The sequence below is a fragment of the Pristiophorus japonicus genome, chromosome 15, assembly GCF_044704955.1.
Source record: "Pristiophorus japonicus isolate sPriJap1 chromosome 15, sPriJap1.hap1, whole genome shotgun sequence".
Taxonomy (NCBI): Eukaryota; Metazoa; Chordata; class Chondrichthyes; family Pristiophoridae; genus Pristiophorus; species Pristiophorus japonicus.
The window spans coordinates 74,955,364-74,978,275 of NC_091991.1; the positions used below are offsets into that span (position 1 = coordinate 74,955,364).

Here is a 22,912-nt window from a genome sequence, read left to right on the forward strand (position 1 = left end):
CCGCGGAGGTTGAGTCAGCGAGGTAGGCACGCACTGCGACAGGCAGATGTCAACGAGGACATGGTGTCACTGTCGACGGCGAGCATTGACATTGGTCGAGAGCTCCTCCAGGCGCTTGGTGGGTTGACCGATAACATTGCCGCACTGCCAGAATATCGGAGGCATGGGACAGATGGTTGGACAATGAGGGGACTCAAGTTAGAGGAGGGAACGTGGCCGCAAGTGAGGGGATGTATATTATTGTTTTCTTATTATTATTTAAAACATTTTTTTTACTATTGACTTTTGGGGATGGTGGGAGGCTGTTCTTGTTATATTGTTGTTGAAAAAATGTTGTTCACTGTTGGGGGTTGGGGCGGTGCAGGGGGTGGGGGGGTTGGGTGGGGGTGTGGTGGGTGTTATATATGTTTGTTAAAAAAAATTTAAACCAGTTGTTAAATTATTTAAAAAATGTATTTAACTTTACAATTGTTGTGAAGTGTATTCTAACAACGTACGGTAAAACGCCAATACAAGGGTTGCAAGCAATGGCCATGGCCAGGCAAGGATAAAACGTAACACAACTGTAACTGTCACCAACGTAACTGCACACAAAGCAGTCATTTATGAGCTGCTGACGCAACAGTTTTGCAGCTACGTAATGACCACGGGGCTTTTCCAGTGATGTGGGCGGTGGGGCATGGGTTCATTGCCAGGCTGATTGTCCTCCCCGAGGTCCTCGTCCTCCTCCTCATCCTCCTTTTCTGCCTCCCCTCTCTCCTGAGGTGGACCGGCGGTCCCATCTGGCAATTGTTGTCCTCTCCTGATAGCTTGGTTATGCAACATGCAGCACACCACAATGAACTCAGCCACCTGCTCAGGGTAGTATTGTAGGTTGCCTCCTGAGTGGTCCAGGCATCTGAAGCGCTGCTTCAGAACTCGTCTTTTCGACGATATTGCGTGTGGTTACATGGCTTTTGTTGTAGCGCTTCTCGGCTTCTGTCTGGGGCTTACGCAGGGGGGTCATAAGCCAGCTGGCAAGGCCATATCCTTTGTCCCCCAGCATCCAACCGTGACCTTGTGGCTGACTCTTAAGCAGGTTAAAGACAATGCTCTTAGGCAAGATGTGTGCATCATGGATACTCTCTGGAAAATTTGCATTCACTGCCATGATTATTTGCTTGTGGTCGACAACGAGCTGCACATTCAGGGAGTGGAATACCTTTCGGTTCCAAAACACCTCCACATCCTGTAAAGATGCTCGCAGGGTGATGTGCGTAGTCTATTGCTCCCTGCACCTTGGGGAAGTTTGCTATTCTCGAGAACCCCAAAGCCCTTTCACTCTGTGCCTCCTTGGTCATAGGGAAGTTTATAAAGTCCATCCTGTGTGCATAAAGGGCTTCAGTCACCTGTCGAATGCAGCAGTGTGTGACGTGCTGAGAGTTACCACAAATGTTGCCAGCTGAGGCCTGAAAGGAGCCCGATGCGTAGAAAGAAAGTTCCGCAGTAACCTTAACCTCAATGGACAGTGCAGTCCTGATGGTGCTGGTAGGCTGCAGATCTCCCTTAATGATCTGGCATATCTCACTGATGACCTCCTTTCGGAAGCGCAGCCTTCTAACACACGTGTTATCGGACAAGTCCAGGTATGATCGCTTATCCCTGTAAATGTGTTGGGTGTAATGTCTCCTCCTCCTCAGCAGTCTGCCACCTCTTTGATTGGGCACATAATGCTCTTCAATGAAACTTCTCCCATCTATATTCTGCAGCATGTGAGTAGTCATCAATACCGGCTGAGAAATTACAGGCCCCATCACTAAATGCCCTAATCTGTCGTCTTAAATTGTCCTCAAGAAATACAATGATTAGATAATTGGCAAGATTCAAAAACGCCCTTAAAATCACTCATAAATTACTTCTCCTCCCAACCACTTCAAGCAGCCTTTTTATTAAAGATCCTCCATGGCACCCATAGTGCCGAGTTAAGGTCAGGTGAGTCCAGCTTTCCTTCAGCGTATTTTTGGGCCAGCGATCATTTGGATGAATTGTGGACGAGATGCCGAAAGTAACGCTCGATGATAATCTGGGCGATAATCGGGCGCAAGTTTCCATTATAAACAGTATTCTGGGCCTTGCACGAGGTTGACATCATATTTTTTTTTAAATAGGCCGGGCGATGCAGCTCATTGCTGTATGCCGAAAGTTGTGCCGGCGATAAATGGGATACAATCGGGCGCTAGTTTCCATTTTTCATCAAATATGGGCGATAGCCTGAATCTCAGCGCTTATATGGGCGCTAAGTGGGCGTTAAATGAGCGATGATGTGCCGAATGTCTAGCCCTTGATCTTTCCAGTTTGATTGCGTCAAAAAATTAAATGAAGTTAGTCAAGCAGGCATGCCACCGATAAATCAATGCTGATTGATCATGTCTTTCGAAGTGTTTCTTAATTTAATCCCATAAAATGGACTCCAGGACTATTTTCTTTAAAATCTACCACCCTCCAGTTCTTTGGCCCATTTCCATATCTCCCACATAAAAGCAGAAAATGCTGGAAACACTCAGCAGGTCAGGCAGCATCTGTGGAGCGAGAAACAGAGTTAACGTTTCAGGTCGATGACCCTTCGTCAGAAGTGGAAAAAGTTAGAGATGTAACAGGTTTTTTAGCAAGTTCAGCGGCCGGGAAAGGAGGATGGGGGAGAAAGGAACAAAAGGTATGAACAAGGTAAAATAGACAAACGGGAATTCCTAGAAGATAAGTGGCAGGTCATCGAGGTCGCAGCCGGGGACGCGTGGGAATGGTCTCCAGCAGTCAGTGTGAGGAGGGGTCTGGATCGGATGGGCCGGGGGGAAGCACGGGTGATCCACCACGATTGAGCAGAGACCAGGGCTGGGGAGGTCCAAGGACTCCTTGTGGGGCCTGAGAGGAACACTCCTGCTGCTACACCTGGCCCACAAGGAGTTCTGATAGATGTCATTTGTTTACAACTTACCTAGGCTTCTTCTGGCCAGTGTGTTGTTAGGTTGCAGACAGAGCGGGACTCCCCCTGACATGGTTAAGATTATGACGCGACGCTGATGATATCATTGGTCCACGGCTTTTCAATGTTGAGTAGGCCCCCCATCTGACTGTAGCAGGAGCCTTGACCAGCTTGTAAGTCAATGTAGATAAGATAGCGCCAGGCAGGAATGGAGTGATCGACCTTAGGCTCGTAAACTGACTGCTACTCACCATTCTCATTGGGAGAGAGGGGTTAAAATCGAAGGCTTTGAGCTGGCAGCTAGGTGGGGGGTTGGGAGGTGCTGGTTGCCATATGTAGTTGTTGCTGATTTTAGAATATGAAAAATCAAGTGAACTTTCTCTTGCACTATCCAAGAAAAAGTGGCAATTTTTTTTTTATCTCCCCATTTATTTACATAGCACGGACATATAAATCCCAGCCACACAGCATCACAACTAAAGCAAACCCCAGCACTTCTGGCTTTTTTCCTCCAGCCAAAACCAAAAATAATGGCAAGTATTTTCTAGTGAAGATGTTTTCTTAAATATCGTATGCCGACTATTGCACCTCTGAAGGAGCTAATGTGTGCATGCCTTCCCCTCCCAAAACAATCAACTCCGTTACAATGGATACAAATTACACTGGCTTTTCATACAAATCAGCACCAGTTGTTTTAAAAAAAATGAAAGGGTGGAGACATCATGATGCTGCAAAATGTTAGGGTCCCAAAATACTGTGGTTGCTTCTTTTGTGGGTTTGCACCCAGATGTCCAACAGGGAGGGTCAGCTTAGCTCGTTTGGCAGTACTCTCTTCTCTGAATCAGAACCCCTCTCAACAGAACCGAGCATATAATATAGGCTGATGCTTCAGTGCAGTAAAAGAAAGAAAAGAAAGGCTTGTATTTATATAGCGATGCATTTATTTGTATTGCCAAGATGGCTGCATTGCCTCTGATTCTGGAATGTGTAACTGGAACCGCCCAGCCCAAGTTCTGACTGACTTTGCAAAGTGTAATTTAATCCATTCTGACTTCAGAAGCCAGAGAGGATGGATCTCCACCAACCCAGCAAAAGCCTCCCAAGTTCCAGCCGAAGTCCCTTACCCCAGCACAATTGCATCCCTCCCCCAGCCGAAGCCCATTACCCCAGCGCAAGTGCATGAGGTTTATTGGGTATGAAGTGAATAGTGACAGTGTAGTGACTTCTGAATTTCATCCACTCCAACAATATCTCTTGTAACACATGCACAGAGCTTTTCCAAAAATCGGGTGTGGGTGTCAAGGGGGTTGAAAGAACGTGCTCCGTTTTCCCTGAGTTTCCTCTCTCCTCTTTCCCGCCTCCCCACTCTTTCGCTCCCTCCCACCCCCTCCCCATGTCTCTCTCTCTCCTCCCCCTGTTTTTCTCTCTCTCCCTCCTCCCTCCCCATATCTCTCTCTCTCCTCCCACCCATTTTTCTCTCTCAACCCCCCATGTCTCTCTCTCCCTGCCCCTCTCTCTCCACCCCCCCTCTTCTCTCTCCACCCTCCATCTCTCTCCCCCGCCCCCCTCCACCGTTTCTCTCTCTCTCCGTCTCTCCCCCCATCTCTTTCCCCGCCATTTCTCTTTTCCTCCCCCCCCCCTCGTGTCTCTCTCTCTCTCCTCCCCTCCACCCCGCCCCGGTTCCTCTCCCCCTCCCCCGGTTTCTCTCTCTCTCTCCCCCCCATGTCTCTCTCTCTCTCTCCTGCCCCCCATGTCTCTCTCTCCCCCCTACCCCACTCTCTCTCCACCCTCCATCTCTCTCCCCCCGTCTCTCCCCCACGATTTCTCTCTCCCCCCGTTTCTCCCCCTGTGTCTCTCTTTCTCTCCCCTGCCCCCCTGCCCCCCATGTCTCTCTCTCCCCCCTACCCCACTCTCTCTCCACCCTCCATCTCTCTCCCCTCGTCTCTCTCCCCGTCTCTCCCCCACCATTTCTCTCTCCCCCCGTTTATCTCTCCCCCCGTTTCTCCCCCATCTCTCTCTCCCTGCCCCTCTGTCTCTCTCTCCCCATCTCTCTCTCCCCGCCCCTCTGTCTCTCTCCCCGCCCCTCTGTCTCTCTCTCCCCCACCATTTCTCTCTCTCCCCCAACTCTCCCCCTATCTCTTTCTCCACGCCCACCCTCCCCTGTCTCTCTCCTCACCATTTCTCTCTCTCCCACATCTCTCTCTCCTCGCCTCCCCTCCCCCGGTTTCTCTCTCTCTCTCTCCCCCCCCCCCCCCCGTGTCTCTCTCTTCCCCCCCCCCGGTTTCTCTCTCTTCGCCCCCCCCGTGTCTCTCTCCCCCCCCCCCGTGTCTCTCTCCCCCCCCCCCCAGTATCTCTCTCCCCCCCCACCCACCTCTCTCTCCTCCCCATCTCTCCCCCCACCATTTCTCTCTCTCCCCGTCTCTCCCCCCACCATTTCTCTCTCTCCCCGTCTCTCCCCCCGCATCTCTCTCTCTCCCCGTCTCTCCCCCTGCATCTCTCTCTCCCCGCCCCCTGTGTGTGTCTCTCTCTCTCTCTCTCTCCCTCACCTCCCTCTCCCTCCACCCACTATCTCTCTCCGCCCCCCCCTCCGTTTCTTTCCCCCACCATTTCTCTCTCTCCCCCCACCTCTCCCTCCCCCCACATCTCTCTCTCCCCACCCTCCCCGTCTCTCTTTCCCTCCCCGCCACCCCCCCCCCGTTTCTCTCTCCCCGCCCCCCGGTTTCTGTCTCTCCCCTCCCGTCTCTCTCTCTCTCTCTCTCCCCCCACCCCCCTGTGTATCTCTCTCTCTCTCTCTCTCCCTCACTTCCCTCTCCCTCCACCCACTATCTCTCTCCCCCCATCTCTCTTTCCCCGCCCCCCGGTCTCTCTCTCTCCCCTCCCGTCTCTCTCTCTCTCTCTCTCCCCCCACTCCCCGTCTCTCTCTCCCTCCCTCCCCTCCGTCTCTCTCTCTCTCTCCCCCCGCCCCACCCCCCCACCCCACCGTCTCTCTCTCCCTCCCCGCCCCCACTGCTTAATACTGATCTGACTGCACCAAGCTTAGATTGAAAGCTGTGACATTCCCCAATGCTGGTGGTGAGGGAGAGGAGTGGGGGGAAGTGGGTAGTGGACAGAGTGGTCCAATTCATACCACTTAGCAGATGGCCAAAGGGATCATTGGTGGTGGACTGGCAACAGAGGTTGAAGAATAGCGATAACCTATGTCAAAGATAACGTAACAGAGAAGACGGGCAGTTGAATGTATTGACTATCTGTCATGCTTGGCCAAGCACTAGAATATAAACCAATCTCTTGCTTCATCATCACATGACTAGTCAGAAGCAGAGCTGTTTTCTGCAGAAGCTATTTTGAGAATATTTCGAACAATTCTGCAGTTCTGAAGTATTTTGTAATTCTTACAGTCTTACAGGGTGGTTTTACCAACCCATTATACGAGGATTACACAACATGGTGCTGGCACCAGTTAGCACGGACTCAAAAACACTCAGATTCTGTCCTATTGAAATAGATCACCAATCAATGTTCATCCAAACCTTTCACTTTTCCCTTCTAGGAGGAACAGTGATAGGGAAAGTGTTTGGTGACGACAAGGATCTTCCATCTACTGGCCTGGCTTACTCACCCAATGATAGCCACTTATTCCAGATCCTGGAATATATAGCATATGAGCCAACCAGACTACAAAACAACTATAGCCTAACAGTAAGGAGTATATCCTAACAGTGCAGACTCATGATGGAGGTCCTGGTGATGTAAAAATTGCTACAGCTGTTGATACACAGATAGCAGCAGTTCTTCAGAGTCAGCAGTAAAATCACATGTGGTAAGGTGTCTGCTGCGTGTGCACCGTGCATGTGATGGGCTCTGGTACCAGAAGCATTGTGATAAGACCAGGTAATTAGCCCTGTCATGTCATTAGCATTCGCTGTTTCAATAAAAGTATGTAAAATGAGAAATCAAAAAATAAAAGGTGTTAATGGCAGGAAATTTCTCCAGCTATCCGTTTAATCAGATCAAAATACAAACAACAATTGAACAGACTTGTAGGTTGGGTGGTGAGCCTACGAATAGCTAAGCTCTGGGTTATGACTACTGCCTCATGGAAAATCTACTTGATGAACATTCACTAACTTAACATTTTTGCCAGAGAAACTTACAGTGAGGTATCAGAAATTCTTTAGATTTCTTAAGTGTGCGTTTCTGCTTTAACTGCAAACAGCAGTCCTTTAATAGCTGCCGACTCTTTAAAGAGTGTTGCTCAAGGTTAGAGCAGGAAAACATTTTCAATTTCGGTGGTTATACAGTTTATTAGCAGAAACGTTAGGGCCCAAGTTTCCCTAAAGAAGAAAAATGGCATTCACTTACCTGGATGCCCATTTTTTTCCGGCCCCTCAGCGCTGAAAATAAAAATGCAGAGTTTTCTCACCACATGCCGACCCTCTGGCGCCAGATGGTACAGGTACTGAGCAAGGGGATTTCAGGGCTGGCTGGCTTGGGGCTGGGAGTGCGGCAGAGAGATCATGGGGGGGGGGCCGTGCGGTGGATCGTGGGGTCAGGCCAACGATTGCGGGAGTCGACAGCGAGGAAGGACTTCAATTTGTTCATGTCAGAGTTCTGCGCATGCACCACCCGGTGGCCAGGAATGGTTCTGGATAAGGGAGTTCTGGATAAGAGAGGTTCAACCTATATTCAGCCAATGTTATTTCAGGGACTATGTTTGAATGAAATCAGCCATTTAATAGTGTCTTATATAGACTGAACCTGTTTCCTCCCCTATTTAAAAAGGCAAATTACAATAGTTTACTTGCAACCTTGTGCTGCTGCGTGTATTTTATAGTCTCTTAAACAACTCTTAGCTCAATTTAACTCTATTTATTCTGGAGATCTCAGTCAGCCATGTGCAGTTAAAATGGTGTTCCTCATACAGCCCAGTTTCTTAAATATCGATCCAGGACTCTATATCTCCTAGCTAGAAGACGCTATACATTATATCGTTACACTTTTCCTTTCAGAAGAAACAAATTGGATTAAGATGAGCTTTAATATAAACTGGTAATTAACTTATGAATACATGTAGTAAACAATTACAGGTTTAACAAACAACAACAAAAACCTGTCTTATTGTTTCTTTATCCAAGTGTCCAGTGTCCATGATTTCTTATTTCTGTACATAGTGCTCCAGGTATTTTGGTGTTGTGTGAATTCTGTTGCTTCGCCTCAGACTGGTTGTTTCAGTGGTGTTCTGTGTACTGATCGCTTTAGTCCCTTTATCAGTGCGCTGAAGGGAAATATCAGGCAACATATCCCTGTTTTTGCACATAGTCATTGAAATGCTGTTCCGTGTGTTAGTTGGCTGTGTTGGCAGCGGATCGTGTGTGGATGTCACTGGGATCTCTGGAGTTTTGATGAATGTCTCAGCGCTCATTCCCAGATGTTCCCTATTTCCTCACGGCCATCTTCTGGAATGACCTGATATGAACGAATTCCGACTTGTTTCTGAACCTGAGCTTTTTTGCCACATTTTGCTGTCTCGTGTTTGTTTGAGTCTCACTGGTTCTCCTTCCTGCAGTGTAGCATGGTTCTTTTCTTTGTTGACGTTGATGCCCTGTACGATTCTTGGTGTGAGTAGTTCATTTGCGATTGGGATGTTTGCCTTTGTGCAGCGACCAAGTAAGCGTTGTGTTGGCGAACTATCAAAGCCTTCAGTTGTTGTGTTTCGCCAGGTGAGAAGGTTCATGTAGAATTCACCACAGTCTTTCTCTGTCTTCTTGATTAAACACTTTGTGAGCTTAACCACGTTCTCAACCTTTCTGTTGCTTTGTGGATATTCTGGTGAGCTTTTTGTGTGATTGAATCCATATTTTGTGGCAAAGTTTGTGAACTGTTGTGAGTTGAAGGGAGGTCCATTGTCGGATTGAACCTTGTCTGGAATATCGTGGTTAGTGAAGTGTTTCTTGAGGTGTTTGATGATAACAGTGGCATCTTTCTTTCCGTGCAGATTGCCTATCTCAAAATAGTCCGAGTAGTAGTCCACTGTGCATAAGTAGCCCTTTGCCATCGAGTGTGAATATGTCACAACCAATCTTTTCCCACAGCCTCTGAGGAAGGTCGTGACTTATCAATGGCTTTTTTGGTTGGCTCAATTGATAGGTGCTGCATGTTTCAAACTTTGAAATGTAGTCTTTTATGTTACTGTTCAGTCCTGGCCAGTAAACGGATTCTCTGGCACATCGAAGAGTGCTCTCGACGCCAGTGTGAGCAGCATGAAGTTGCTGACGAATGTCGGATCTCAGGGTTTTTGGAATGACACAGCGATAGCCTTTGGAGACTCTGCCATCCTGTGTTGTGAGTTCGTCACGAACTTTGAAGTATGCATGTGTTTCACATGGGCATTCATGTGTCATTTCTGGCCATCCCATTGTGATTTGTTGTATGACCAGGCTCCCCGCCCACTCTTTCCCTCAACGACTATCTGTCCGACCTGTGACAGAGATTGTGGTTCTCGTCTTGGACTGTACAGCCACCTAAGAACTCATGCTAAGAGTGGAAGCAAGTCTTCTTTGATTCCGAGGGACTGCCTATGATGATGAGGATACTTTCTGTCAACTTTGTCCTCGATTGTGCGATCAACTTTACCAAACATCTTTACAGTCATGACCTCAAAATCAGAATCATCAGTGTCTTCATATAGTGCATGAACTTTTGGCTTGCCCTTATACTTTTGGTTATGTGTAGACTTCTGCCTCGATCCACTCTGTCTGCACTTTTGAGAAAAGTGAGTTTGCCGCAACTTGTGCAGGTCTTCCCATATGCTGGGCATTTAGTTTTTGGCAGCTCATATCTTTTGCCACAATTTCTACAATTGTTCGTTAACTCTTTGTCTGTGAATACTTTCTGTGAGTCGGGGTTTCTGTCTGACAGCTTTGACATCTTCAGAGTCTAAATCTGTTTTAGTGAGCTTCATGGATTTCATTTGCACAACTGTGGCCTCTGTAGTTTTGCAGAGCATCACACATTTATCTAGTGTTAGGCTTGATTCTTGCAATAGCCTCTTACAAAGAGTGTTATCAGATATTCCGCAGACTATGCGGTCTCTGATGAAATTATCCCTCAAATTGCCGAAATCACATGATGATGCCAGCTCCCTCACTTTAACGAGATATCTGTCAAACCGCTCGTCCCCTTGTGCACAGTTGTTAAACTGGTACCGTTCATAGATGATGTTGGTTTTACCTTTACAGTGCTCTTCCCAGAGCTTCAAAATAATCTCAATTTCCTGTTTTTCTTCCTCTGATTTGTAATGAAATTGTTGTGGACATCTAGGGCATCTCTGCCAATGGCAGTGATAAACGTTGCAACCCTAATTCTATCTGGTTTTTCCACAATATTCGTGATAATTTCATAGCTGTTTGAATTTTTCAAACTTGGCTTTCAATCACCAGTCATCTGCAATGGAGGTGGGAGAGGAATGTGTGCGGGAGTTGGCACCATGGTGGTCATGATAGCTCGCTACAGTTTAGGACTTTGAGTCTGTCACATACTTGTATACAGTTCAAATACCCAGAGGACTAGAACAATTAGTCTAATTAGTAAAATATCATGGTCATGTATTTGTAGAAATACTTTTTCAATCAAGGCTCTACAATAGCTTATGCTACCTTAAGTTTACTTTTCTAATTACTAGATTATTTAGATTACTTACAAGCTAATGACTATTTATCGCCCTTCCATGGATCCCACGCAATGTGTATGAAGCACACTTTGCACTGCATTGCTTAATGTCAATTTCGATCAGCTCGTAAAAGTCTTACAGTTCCGATATTTTGATCGTAGATGCATTCGAAGATCGGAAGTCTCCGCTTCTGACACCATGGGCTAGAACCTCTACTTTTGTGCTCATCGCCCAAAAATGGGTGTTATTTCTGACGTGGGCATTAAAAAAGGGTTTTCAGAGCGCCGGCTTCTCGCCCATTCTCAAAACACCTAGTTTCCATTTTTGAAAATGGATGTTACCGTGAGCAATATCAAATGGGCGATAGCATTAAATTTTTTTTACCTTCTGCCGTAAAGTGGGGCCATCCTTAGCAATGGCATGGCAATGCTCGATTCCGGAGGTCAAGGGTCATCATGACATGCGCAGAAGAGGAGACAGAAAGAGAGGGAGCTCAGAGGCACTGAAAGCTGTGGTGTGTGCTTGTCTGACTGTTGTGGGAGGCACAAGGGAGATTCACCAGTAGCAAAAAGCCTAAAAAGCACCAAGAACATAATTGGCACCGAGTTTTTGGCCAATAAATAAGATATAACATGGAAGGGATGGAGGAGGCCCTGGAGCTGGTAGCCAGGAACTGGTGGCAGAGGGCTCCCAGTGGTCCCGGAGTGCGGCACTGCACCCCGAGGTACCGCACCCCCATTGCCAACCACACGAGAGCCAGGAGCAACATCTTGCTTCTTGCTCGGAGCACGTTCCCACCTCGGGACTGTCCTCTCCTGTATCCATCCAAGCAGCACTTCGGCCGTCAACCCCCCACCCAATGAAGCATCGCCTGAGGACCTCCTCGGCCAGGTGTCTTGGAGCCAGGAGGGGAAGGGGAAGGGGTAGATGTGGGGAAGAGAAGCGGAGGGAGAGGGGGGGAGGGGTGCGGAGGGTTGGTTTGTACAGAAATACTAATGATTTCAAACTAATGTTCAGTTTAAATGTTTTTTATTTAACAAAATGTTGTAGCACATTGGCTCAGATAGCTGCACTGTTACACGCTGGTGATTCTTTAACATTAAAGGGTATAATCGCACTTAATTTCAATCAACTTAAACTGTCACCAAGATGATGCTCACCATTGATATATGACCTGCACACCCAACAGTGTGTCAGCCTTGGAAATAACATCAACGTTCTTTCAGGCAAAGTGATCATTGATGAGCTCCTGATGTAAGGCTCTTGCAGCTATCATGCCACCATGGGCCCTTTCATGCGGTCTACAGAGGGGCGGGGGCATGGCTTCAGCATCAGCCTGATTGTCAGCGTCCGCCTCCTCGTCCTCCACTTCCTCTCTCTGGTGAGGTGGACTGTCAGACTCATCAGGCAATTCTTGTCCTCTCCTGATAGCCAAGTTGTGCAGCATGGAGCACACCACCACGAATTGAGCTACCTGCTCAGGGTGGTATTGGAGCTCGCCTCCTGAGTGGTCCAGGCATCTAAAGCGCTGCTTCAGCACTCCAATGGTTTTCTCCACTATATTGCAAGTTGCTCTGTAGCTCTCATTGTATTGCCTCTTGGCCTCAGTGTGGGTGTCATGCAGGGGCATCATCAGCCAGGTGGCGAGGCCATATCCTTTGCCATCAAGCATCCAGCATTGACCTTGTGGCTGATTGTTAAACAAGTCAGATAGTGCTCTCATGCAGGATGTGAGCATCATGGATGCTGCCCAGAAATTGAGCATTCACTGCCACTGCTGTTGGTCATTCATGGAGTGGAATCCCTTGCAGTTCCTGAAAACCTCAGCATCCTGAAAAGTTGCCCACATTGTGATGTGCGTACCGTCTCTTGCTCCCTGCACCTTGGGGAAGTTTGCAATTCTGGAGAATCCTACAGTCCTCTCACTCTGTACCTCCCTGGTCATAGGGAAGCTGATCAAGTCCCTCCTGCATGCGTACAGGACTTCAGTGACCTGTCTAATGCAGCGATGTGTGGCAAGCTGAGAAAGTCTGCAAATGTCGCCAGCTGTGGCCTGAAAAGAACCCGAGGTGTCAAACGACAGTGCCGCGGTGACTTTGACCTCGACGGACAGTGCAGTACTGATGGTGCTGGCAGGCTGCAGATCTGCCCTTATCAGCTGGCATATCTCAGTGATAACCTCTTTGTGGAAGCGCAGTCTCCGAAGGCAGGTGGTGTCGGGCAAGTTGAGGTAAGAATGCTTCTCCCTGTACTTGCGGTGGGTGTAACGTCTGGTCCTCCTCATCAGTCTGTCACGTCCTACATTGGGCACATAATGCAGTTCCTGCTGCATGTAATTGGTCACCAAGGGAGGGTGAGAAAGGACAGGCCCCATTGCAGTAGCTCTCTGTTTGCCACCGATTGGTCACAAAGAATGAACGTCCTGACGAAGACACCTCTTTAATTCCAATCGGTCACAGTGTGGTCAAGATGTTTTTACAGATGTTCACATCAACTCCAACAACCTGCAGAGTACATCCGAACTCCACTGAGGTTGAAGCACAGCAGCCTTTTAAAGGATGCGACATGTGATTTAGAACATGGCGTCCATACGCTGTGATTAGTTCCGGTTAGTTCCACTTTTTGTGGGCATTTTTTTGGTGCGAGTGATATTGTGGGCGATATGTGTGCGAGGTGGTGAAATTGACACTGGGCAATCTCATGGCTGCTAGTTTCGGTAAATATGCTCGTTACGATAAAAAAAAGTAGGCGGGCGTTAATATTGAATCTCGGCGTTAAATCCGTGCAGAAAGTAACACTGAGCGATATTATGGGCGTTGAATTCGCCCATTCTGCTGATTCGCCCCAAAAAAGTGGGCAGGCAGGAATATTTTTTCCCAGGGTTAAGCACATGGGGAACGTAACGCTCGGCGATAAGTTTCCGGAAAATGCCGGTCAGTTTCCATTTTGTGCCAAAATGGGCAATATCTGGGCGTTGTACGTCATTTCAGCAGTAAAATGGGCGTTAAGTGGGCGTTAAGCCCCATGTATTTTGTAGTCTCTTGAATAACTCTTAGTTCAATTTAACTCTATTTATTCTGGAGATCTCAGTCAGCTGTGTGCAGTTAAAATGGTGTTCCTCATACAGTCTGTTTCTTAAATACAGATCCAGGGTGCTATATTTCCTAGCTAGAGGGCGCTATATATTATATCGTTACACTGCATTGGAGAAATCAAGTTAGTAGCAGTATTGTGTCACCATTGCTTGATCTTCTTGCAATGCATTCCAGACATGAGACCATCACTGCGATGGAGTGGTGCTGTGTAACTGTGCTCTACAGAAATAGAGTGCGTGAATTGAAATATCACATTGATCCATGTAGAGCTTATCTAACCCGAAGCGCACTGCAGTGAGTTGAAGGTATATAATGCCTCAGCTATGAAAAGCTGCAATGCTTTAAGCAGGCCTCGATGAACAGAGCTCTGGGCCAAGTTACTGGAAGGTTGTGGCTCATCCAGTTCATTTGCTGCCACTCCTGTTCCCTCCCTCCCTGCACGGAAGTCCCCAACCTCTGCTCTTCTCATGGCACAGCTCAGCTTGGAAACTCCTGGATGTTCATTGGAGCAGTCAAATGTTCCATTTATGAATAAGCTATTGAAATGCACTTTTCAATGCACATTGAAATGCATGTTCCCATTTTTTCTGGCCAGTGTGAAAAATATTCAATGAAATGACAGTATATTAAGTGAACGGTGCTCCACCAAGAGCCCACTAATGCAAGCGAGAGACCGCTTCCTCTCAAGCATAAAGAGCCAGTCCATGGTTTCTTGGTATTTATCCAGTTGCCACAGACAAGCAAGCTCAACCAGTTCTTGGCCTATTGATAGTTATTAATGTAACTGCTGCCATACGCCAGGGTGGAGAATAATCATCAGTTGACTCAGTGATTGCAGCAGTGAGGAGGTGGTCACGGGCCAGATCATCCCACAATCCAACAGTTGGTGAGGAGAAGCTGCAAACAGTAAATGAGAGTCTTACACAAAACCTCAAAGAAATCTCGAAGCTGTCAAAAACAGAAAGGAAAAGAAAACTTTATATAACCTTTTCTGTCGCACTTTTCACAACCAACCTTAGGACGTCCCAAAGTGCTTTAAGGCCAATGAAGTACTTTTGAAGCTTTCTTACTGTTATAATGTAGGAAACGCGACAACTAATTTGTGCACAGCATGGCCCTACAAGCAGCAATGAAATAAATGACTAGATAATCTGTTTTTGGTGGTGTTGATATTGGTGTCAGTTGGGTGCTTGCGCTCCTGGTTTGTGAAGCACAGCTGCTGGGAACTCCACTGTAAACCTACCAGACCTGCTAAATAAACCTGTGGACCTAGCAGCTTTAACATTGGCACTGCCACTGGTATCCCGAGGCCTGTGCTTCGGGAACTGGTGCCGCAAACATGCCACTGATACCAACATAAGCACAGCTACAAATGGAATAGAAGCTCAGTGTGAAATCTTTAGTTTCGGACATTATCTCACACCAGTCATCAGGACACAACCAAGTGGCTATTAATATTTTCTACCGTTCTCTCTTGTATTTCTCTTTATAACCTGCCTGTGGAATATGAAAACATTACACTTCACTTTCTCCTGCAAGACTGACCCAGGCCTCTGTAGCTGCGAAATCCAGCTCTCCCATTGCTGTGAGATCAGTTATTTCTGTCTGAGCAGCTGGTCACACAGCCACTCACCAGGCTGAAGGGAAAAAAGACTCCAAATACAAATCAATCCAGTTTAATCCTGAGGGCAGGTGAATAGTACTAATTGATTATAATCTAACAGGCATTCCCATCAGCAGTTAAAGCAATTCTAAACTAATCCTTGCATTGGCATTTCCAACATTACAACAGTGACTACATTTCAAAAAGCACTTCATTGGCTGTAAAGCGCTTTGAGACATTCGGTGATCGTGAATGGCGCTATATAAATGTAAGTCTTTCTAACTGAACATGTGCTGATTGTTACAAGCAAGAGTATAAAAATCACTAGTGCAAATGGTAAATGGTTTTGGAAAATAAGATTTGATGCATATAGCTGAATCATCACTACATGCATTGCGCAGGGCAGCAAAACCAAATACAAAGTATTAGTATGCTCATGTTAAAAAGTGGCCTGCTTTGATTTGAAAGTATTATGTTCGGAAAATAGGAACAAGAGTAGGCCATTCAGCTCCTTGAGCCTGTTTCACCATTCAATTAGATCATGGCTCATCTGTGACCTAACTCCATATACCCGCCTTTGGCCCATACCCCTTCATACCTTTGGTTAACAAAAAGTTATCAATCTCAGATTGAAAATTAATAATTGATCTAGCATCAATTGTCATTTGTGAAAGAGTTCCAAACTTCTATCACCCTTTGTGTGTAGAAGTGTTTCCTAATTTCACTCCTGAAAGGTCTGGCTCTCATTTTTAGTCAATGCCCTTAATCCTAGTCTCCCCAACCAGCAGAAGTAGTTTCTCTCTCTACCCTATCTGCTCCCCTTAATATCCTGAAAACTTAGGTCAGATCGCCCCTTAACTTTCTAAATTCTAGGGAATACAACCCTAATTTGTGTAATCTCTCCTCATAATTTAACCATTGATGTCCGGGTATCATTCTGGTAAACCTACGCTGCACTCTCTCCAAGGCCAATATATCCTTCCTAAGGTGTGATGCCCAGAACTGCTCACAGTACTCCAGGTGTGGTATAACCTGGGCTTTGTACAGCTGCAGCATAACTTCTACCCCCTTGTATTCTAGTCCTCTGGACATAAAAGCCAGCATCCATTAGCCTTTTTGATTATTTTCTGTACTTGTTCATGAGATTTTCATGATCCACTTACCTGGACCCCAAGTCTCTTTGGACATCCACTGTTTTTAGCTTTTCACCATTTAGAAGGTACCCTGTTCTATTCTTTTTAGGTCCAAAGTGGATGACCTCACATTTGCTTACATTGAAATCCATTTGCCACAGTTTTGCCCATTCACTTACTCTATCAATATCCCTTTGTAATGTTATACTTTCATCTACATTGCCTACAATGCCGCCTATCTTTGTTTCATCAGCATATTTGGATATGACTTTCTATGCCATCATCTAAGTCATTAGTAAATACTGTGAATAGTTGAAGCCCCAACACAGATCCCTTCAGGACACCAGTAGTCACCTCCTACCAATTTGAGTACCTACCCATTATCCCTACTCTCTGTCTTCTGCGCTCAGCCAATTTCCAAACCAAGTCAATAATTTGCCCTCAATTCCCTGGGCTTCTACCTTAGTTAACAGTCTCTTATGCTGGACTTCAAATGCCGTCTGGAAGTCCATATAAATAACATCCATAGACCTTGCCCTGTCCACTACTTTAGTCAACAATTCAAAAAAGTTCAATCAGGTTTGTCAGGCATGACCTTCGTTACTGTTATTTTACTTATGTTCCTGTCCCTGATGCAATATTAGTTTTCTTGGGATTTCCGGCATGCTATCCTCTTCTTCTTCTGTAAATACTGGCACAAAGTAATTATTCAACATGTCCACCATTTCCTTATTATCATCGACAATATCACCACTTTCAGTTTTTAAGAAGCCAACACTGCTCCTGACTACCCTCTTTTTCCTAATGTAATGTAAAAATTATTTTTATTGATTTTAGATATCCCTTGCAAGTTTCTTTTTATACTCCCTTTTTGTAGCTCCTACTATCTGCTTTGTGGCCCTTTGCTGTTCTTTGTATCTTTGCCATTCGCCAGGATCTCTGCTAATTTTTGCATTTTCGTATGCTTTTTCTTTTAGTTTTATGGGGCTCAATTTTCCCCAATGATTTGCGCCGTTCTTTTGGAGTAAGCTGCTTTTTTTGGCGTATTGAGTCAAATTTTTGGCGTATTTATTTTTTTCAAACTTTCCCCCTGCGATCTACACCGGCGTAACTGACTTAGTTACGATTTTTCTAGGCCAGTTTTTTTGGATGTCATGTCTGCGCCGGTTTTTTCAATTGTTCGCAGTTTGGCCAACATTTTTTTCTCTTAGGTTGGCGTATCTGGCCGAAAAACCTTCTGGTGAGTTAAGAAACCAGCGCACATTCACAAATCTGCGCTGAAAGACATCATTGTTTTTAAATCGAAGGTTTTGGAGGGAGGCAAGAACAGAGTCAAAATCAATAATACAGATTAACTTTTTTTTACCTGTCAGCGTAGAAGTGTAAATTTGTTGGATTTCACAAGTTTTCTCATTTTATTAATTACTCACTCACACGCCACCAGCGAACGTCTTGAAGAAGGCTGGGTGGTTGCAGGTTTGGCCAGCAGAATCGACCTCGCGTCTGGACACAGTGACTCGGGGTTCGGCTACAGAACAAGCCGTGAGGGGTGGGGGGTGGGGGAAGAAAGGAAAGGAGGGAGAGATAGCTGATCTTATGGCTTGTAGCCCGGGGAGGGGGAGAGAGAGAGAGAGACGATCTTACGGCTTGTAGCCCGGGGAGGGAGAAAGATAGCCAATCTTATGGCTTGTAGCCCGGGTAGGGGGAGGGAGAATGAGGCACCGATCAGAAGGCTTGTAGCCCGGGTAGGGGGAGGGAGAATGAGGCACCGATCAGAAGGCTTGTAGCCTGGGGAGGGAGAGGTCACAAGACTCAAGGGGTGGGTGGAGGGGGTGGGGGGGGGGGTGGGGCGGTAGTGGAAAGAGAAGAGAGGTCACAAGACATTTGGGTGTGACCCATCCATACTGACCTTGGGGAGAGAGAGGACTGCGAACCTATGCTGCCTACTTTCCTGCCGTTTTGAGCTTCTTTGAAAGTTTAACTTTAAGTATGGGGGCAATACTGACAATGCCATGCCTTGTGCGAGCCTTCTGCATCATGGTGACAATTGATTAGAGCTCATCGCATCAGGAACATCAGAGCCCATAGGGTGCTGGGCAGGAGATGTTACCCACCTCGGGTATATCGAGAAAGGCTTCCGACCTGCACCTGAGTGATGCAGACTGTATCAGAAGGCTGTGTTTCCGCAAAAAAGTTGTCCGTGAGATCTGTGAGTTGGTGAAAGCAGACCTGCAGCCGAGAAGCATCAGGAGGACTGCTTTGGCAGTTGAACTGAAGGTTACTGCTGCACTTTCATTCTATGCCTCCGGATCGTATGAAATTCTTGGTCCTTGCTCCACGTTGCATCTTGTATTGTTCCAGCTGCGATTTTTCCAATGCTCTCACAGCACTCCTTATCTCACAAACAACTTCGCTCTTTAAAAATGTCCGATTGCCAAATCCGAGCTGTACTGAGCATGCACGTCCATTGGGACGACGTCAAAAACGTAACTTTTTTTTCCGCGCATGGTGAAGACAGCAGGCTCCACCCACCGAAGCAACTGGACACGCTGCGTAGCACCAAATTTGAATTATAGATTGGGGAAACTTTGGCAACGTATTTCTGATGCATTTCTGGCCTGGAAAACCTGCCATAACTCTGGCAATATGCCAGAAAACGGGCTTGGGGAAAATTGAGCCCATGATATCCATTACTTCTTTAGTTGTCCGTGTTTTTTTTGGCAAGTAGAGCTCTTTCCCCTCAGGGGTATAAACTGCTTCTGTATCAAATATAATTATTTTATGAACATCTCCCACTGATCTTCTGTCGTTTTACCCATTAACAGATTTGCCCAGTTTACAGTGGACATTCTCTGTCTCATCCTGTTGAAGTCGGCTTTACCCAAATCTAAAATCTTGGTAGCTGTTTCCTATTTCTCCCTTTCAAACGCTACGTTGAACTTGATCATGTTATGATCACTATTGGATAAATGTTCACGCATAGTTAGACTGTTAACTAAATCTGGCTCATTAATCATTACTAAATCTAATATGGCTTTCCCCTTTGTTGCCTCTCGGACATATTGTTGTAGAAAACTATCCCGGGCACACTCAAGAAATTCACTACCTTTATTACAGGTGCTAGTCTGCTTATCCCAATCTATATGAAGGTTAAAATCCCCCATTAAAACTGCTCCGCCGTTACTACACGCTTGTCTAATTTCTGCATTTATACAATCTAGCACTTCACAGCTGCTACCAGGGGGCCTATGCACAACTCCCATTACAGACTTAAATCTTTTCCTATTTCTTAATTCTACCCATAAAGTCTCCACTACCTGCTTACCTCTCTTTATATCCTCCTTATCATTGAAGTGATTTCATCCTTATTCACTAAAGCTACTCCTCCCCCTCTGCCAGTTTCCCTATCTTTCCTGTAGAGCTTATAACCAGGTATATTTAGTTCCCCGTCCTGACCGTCTTACAGGCATGACATACCCTCCAAGTTGAATTTGCGTCTGCAGCTCATTCAATTTATTCATTATACTCCGTGCATTTGTATAAAGAACGCTTATTTGGACCACACACTGAGCCTGTCCTTTGGCTCTAATGTTTTACTCGCACGTTTCTTATTTCTCTCTCCTGGTTTAATCACTTTACATCTTTTACTTTCCCTTTAGGTGTAGTGCCTAAAGCACAATTTCTGACTGTTTCTCTACTCGCTTCCCTTTCATCTGTTTTTGAACTACTATTTGTATTACAATATCCACCCGAGTCCTCACTCCCATTTACTAGTTTAAAGTCCTTGTGACCGCCCTATTTATCCTTTCCGCTAGGACCCTAGTTCTAACTCACCCAGAGAGTGGTGAACCTATGGAATTCTCTACCACAGAAAGTAGTTGAGGCCAATTCACTAAATATATTCAAAAGGGAGTTAGATGAAGTCCTTACTACTCGGGGGATCAAGGGGTATGGCGAGAAAGCAGGAAGGGGGTACTGAAGTTGCATGTTCAGCCATGAACTCATTGAATGGCGGTGCAGGCTAGAAGGGCTGAATAGCCTACTCCTGCACCTATTTTCTATGTTTCTATGTTTCTAACAGTACAGTTCCTTCCTGTCCTAATACTGGTGCCAGTACCCCACGAAATGGAACCCTGCTTTCCCACACCACTCCTTTAACCACATGTTCACTTCCCTAATCAGCTTTTCCCTACGCCAATTTGCATGTGGCTCAGGTAATAATCCAGAGATTATAACTCTTGAGGTCCTGTTCTTTAATTTACCTCCTCCTAGAAACATAGAAACATAGAAAATATGTGCAGGAGTAGGCCATTCGGCCCTTTGAGCCTGCACCACCATTCAATAAGATCATGGCTGATCATCACCTCAGTACCCCTTTCCTGCTTTCTCTCCATACCCCTTGATCCTTTTAGCCATAAGGGCCATATCTAACTCCATCTTGAATATATCCAACGAACTGGCATCAACAACTCTCTGCGGTAGAGAGTTCCACAGGTTCACAACTCTGAGTGAAGAAGTTTCTCCTCACCTCGGTCCAAAATGGCTTACCCCTTATTCTTAGACTGTGTCCCCTGGTTCTGGACTTCCCCAACATCGGGAACATTCTTCCTGCATCTAACCTGTCCAGTCCCATCAGAATTTTATATGTTTCGATGAGGTCCCCTCTTATCCTTCTAAATTCCAATGAATACAGGCCCAGTCGATCCAGTCTCTCCTTATATGTCAATCCTGCCATCCCGGGAATCAATCTGGTGAATCTTCGCTGCATTCCCTCAATAGCAAGAATGTCCTTCCTCAGATTAGGAGACCAAAACTGAACACAATATTCCAGGTGAGGCCTCACTAAGGCCCTGTACAACTGCAGTAAGACCTCCCTGCTCCTATACTCAAATCCCCTAGCAATGACGGCCAACATGCCATTTGCCTTCTTCACTGCCTGCTGTACCTACATGCCAACTTTCAATGACTGATGTACCATGACACCCAGGTCTCATTGCACCTCCCCTTTTCCTAATCTGCCACCATTCAGATAATATTCTGCCTTCGTGTTTTTGCCACCAAAGTGGATAACCTCACATTTATCCACATTATACTGCATCTGCCATGCATTTTCCCACTCACCTAACCTGTCCAAGTCACCCTGCAGCCTCTTAGTATCCTCCTCATAGCTCACACCGCCACTCAGTTTAGTGTTATCTGCAAACTTGGAGATATTACACTCAATTTCTTCATTTAAATCATTGATGTATATTGTAAATAGCTGGGGTCCCAGCACTGAGCCCTGCGGCACCCCACTAGTCTATGCCTGCCATTCTGAAAAGGACCCATTTATCCTGACTCTCTGCTTTCTGTCTGCCAACCAGTTCTCTATCCACGTCAATACATTACCCCCAATACCATGTGCTTTAATTTTGCACACCAATCTTTTGTGTGGGACCTTGTCAAAAGTCTTTTGAAAGTCCAAATACACCACATCCACTGGTTCTTCCCTGTTCACTCTACTAGCTACATCCTCAAAAAATTCTCGAAGATTTGTCAAGCATGATTTCCCTTTCATAAATCCATGCTGACTTGGACCGATCCTGTCACTGCTTTCCCAATGCGCTGCTATTTCATCTTTAATAATTGATTCCAACATTTTCCCCACTACTGATGCCTACTCTTCCCTATGTTGTTGGTCCCAACGTGGACCACAGCGACTGGATCCTCCCCCTCCCTCTGCAAAATCCTACTGAGCCGGTTCAAGATGTCCCTCATCCTAGCATCAGGTAAGCAACATACCATGTGGGACTCTCGATCATGCTCACAAAAAATGCTACCTGTCCCCCTAATTATAGAATCCCCTATAACTAGCACATTACACTTCCTCACCTCCTTCCTCTCCCACCCCCACTCCCTCCCCCTCGCCCTCGCCTTAGGACAGCCTCATGCTCCAAAATGCCTTGGTCTGTATTCTGGCTGTCCTTGCAACAGTCTTTGGGGCAAAATTGGACTTCTGTGCTCTTGCCATTAGCGCCTCGCATAGAACAGCGCACCCCGCTAAATTGTGCGGGGGTTATGCGGAGGCACTAAGAGGTAGCGCCCCGCGATGATATTGTCACCGTGCGCAGAGCCCCATTACTGCCCTGGAAGAGAAATTCGACAGTGCCCCCTCACTTACCGCCTGGCGCTGACAACGACAACTTCAGCTGTTGAGTTGCAGTCAGAAGCCGGCTGGAGGAGCGCTATTTAAAGGCACCATTTTTACAAATAATTTTTGTTGCCCATTTCTCTTTGCAGCTTGCTAACACATAGACAGTGCGGCAGTTGGACAGATTGGAGTGATTATCACTTCAAGGACTGTTCTGCCTCTTAACCATTCCTTGAGGACAGATTTGAAAGGACAACATTTATATCATTTCTTGCGGGTTGTGTTGGCACTCGACCTCTTGCTCCTACATCACCATTGGAGGT

The 22,912-nt window shown here is 46.3% G+C and overlaps 1 long non-coding RNA gene across 1 annotated transcript in view; it reads right to left on the reverse strand.

The window, feature by feature from the left end:
* Positions 1–14,580: 14,580 nt before the first annotated feature.
* LOC139281512 (uncharacterized) overlaps positions 14,581–22,912 on the reverse strand; it is a 28,367-nt gene continuing 20,035 nt past the window's right edge. The window contains exon 3 of the long non-coding RNA XR_011596887.1: positions 14,581–14,620. This is a non-coding gene — a long non-coding RNA (uncharacterized lncRNA). The remainder of the gene's footprint in view (positions 14,621–22,912) is intronic.